The sequence below is a fragment of the Sesamum indicum genome, linkage group LG4 (genome assembly GCF_026168435.1).
Source record: "Sesamum indicum cultivar Baizhima isolate 11 linkage group LG4, ASM2616843v1, whole genome shotgun sequence".
Classification (NCBI taxonomy): domain Eukaryota; kingdom Viridiplantae; phylum Streptophyta; class Magnoliopsida; order Lamiales; family Pedaliaceae; genus Sesamum; species Sesamum indicum.
This window is the reverse complement of record NC_142660.1, coordinates 10,364,707-10,366,738: the sequence shown is the minus strand read 5'-3', so window position 1 is coordinate 10,366,738 and position 2,032 is coordinate 10,364,707. Positions and strand designations below refer to the sequence as shown.

The 2,032-nt window shown below is 31.7% G+C and overlaps 1 long non-coding RNA gene across 1 annotated transcript; it reads right to left on the bottom strand.

Annotated features, from left to right (window-relative positions):
* Nucleotides 1-245: 245 nt before the first annotated feature.
* Nucleotides 246-822, bottom strand: LOC148788447 (uncharacterized). Its single transcript, XR_016065312.1, has 2 exons — nucleotides 683-822; nucleotides 246-578 (listed from the first exon to the last, which is right to left on the bottom strand). It is a non-coding gene; the product is annotated as an uncharacterized LOC148788447 (long non-coding RNA).
* Between the last annotated feature and the right edge of the window lie 1,210 nt (nucleotides 823-2,032).

Here is a 2,032-nt window from a genome sequence, read left to right as displayed (position 1 = left end):
CAAAAAAATATTGCAATTTACCCCCCTGTACTATACGGAGGTAAATTGCTTCATTTTAAAAATCATATGAGGGGTTTTAAAAAATATAGGGAGGTAAATCGCTATTTGTTTTTTTATAAGGGGGTAATTTGCTCATTTGTGATATCACAAGGAGGTTGTTTGCATTTTTCCCTATAATGGTAGTTGCTACTTTAGCATCACTATGATCCTACAAGGGATCCTTTTTAGGAAGTCGATGTTTAGTATATTGAAATATCGAGAGATTATGAAAACTCAAAGGGTAGAAATACATTGTAAATGAATCAGCCTCAGGGACTGCGGATGTAATTTACCCAAATTTATCAAGAACTATCAATTGGGTACGCTATAATGTTGGGCAGAGTAGGGTGGCTAGTTGGAGGGTGGAGTAACACATGTGTAGGAACAATAGCAAATGTCCTGTTGGGGGTTACATTTTGAAGTTACTTTGTATGGTAAGGCACGTGAACAATACGTCTTGCAATAATCCTCCGTACAACCAGGCGGCTTAGGCAGCGGTACTTGTATGGTGCATACACCCTTTGGTGATTGTCCTGGATCTGCACATACAAGAACATAATCAGAACCAGCAGTATACGACACATTCGATCTATATACGTGTGTGTAAATATTTAAAAATATTTTCATACACATGCGTAATTACCCTGAGTAGCAACGACAAAATCGAGAACAAGACTGAGTAGAAGAATGGATAGAACAACGTGGACACTAAAATTCTTCTTTTCCATCTCTCGTTGAATCTAATTTGCCTGTAAATCAAAAATTTTATCCGTGAGACGAAATTTATGTGCAATGTGTAGTGTGGATGTATACATATTTATACTTGTAGAAAGAAGTAATATGTAATTAGATGGTTTTAAATTTATTACTATAATCTTAATTGGTCAATTCCACAATAAATGCTGATGGATATATTTTTTTAATTATGTGGTTTTTAATTATTTGTATATGAGGATTGAGAAGAATGTGAGGGTAATTAAAGTAAATAAGATATGGAGGATTATAATTAGGGGTTCTAACCAGACAAAATAAGGGAAATTTGATTTATTATTATGATGCAGATTGTGTTTGGATCGATAGATTTGAAGGCTGAGATTTCATATCCTAATTAATAAGTTCTTTGAAGAAATATGTTTCGATAATTTAATATTAGAACACATCTCAAATTCTTTGACTCTTATTTTGAATTATATTTTGTAATGAAATTACATATGGATGGATTTCACCATGGTAGAATATTTTTTCGGGAAAAGTATTATTTTAGTCCACTAAGTTTGCCTAATTTTAATTTTAGTCCGATAACTATATCCATTTTTGTTTAGATCCAGTAACTTACGAAATTGCTTACTTTTAGTCTTTTGGCAGATTTTTGGACAATATTACTCTATGCAACTTTTGAAATGCAGTTTTAGTCCATATGCACTCACAGGGGTAAAATTGTTCGAAAATCTGTCAGAGGACTAAAAGTAAACAATTTCGTAACTTACTGGACCTAAACAAAAAATGGACATAGTTATCGGACTAAAATTAAAATTAGGCATACTTAGCGGACTAAAATAATATTTTTTTCTATTTTTTCAGGATTATACGACGCGATTGCTGTCTTGTCTATACTAATTTTGTATGAGTTTAATGATTTTGTATTTAAACGGCACATTGTGTTGGGGAGTAAAAGCTTTGAAACTTATAAGCCACTCAAGCATACTTACATCTATTTCTATCTAAAAGTAGCCTAATGTATAATTAAATTTGAGATATGATTCTTGTATTGTAATTATATTCTTATAATCTATTTATATTAATTATTTTCCTCTTTAATTGCTTATTTTTAACAATATTGAACGAGTCCGAAAGGATATTAACCCATAAAAAATTATGAGGATTTGGCCACTAGCGTACCGCTTAGTATTACCAATAAGATTGTCACCAATACATCAATCTGATCCTAGTCAAGATTTTTGTAAATCAGGGATAAAATTTTCCAAAAACTTGA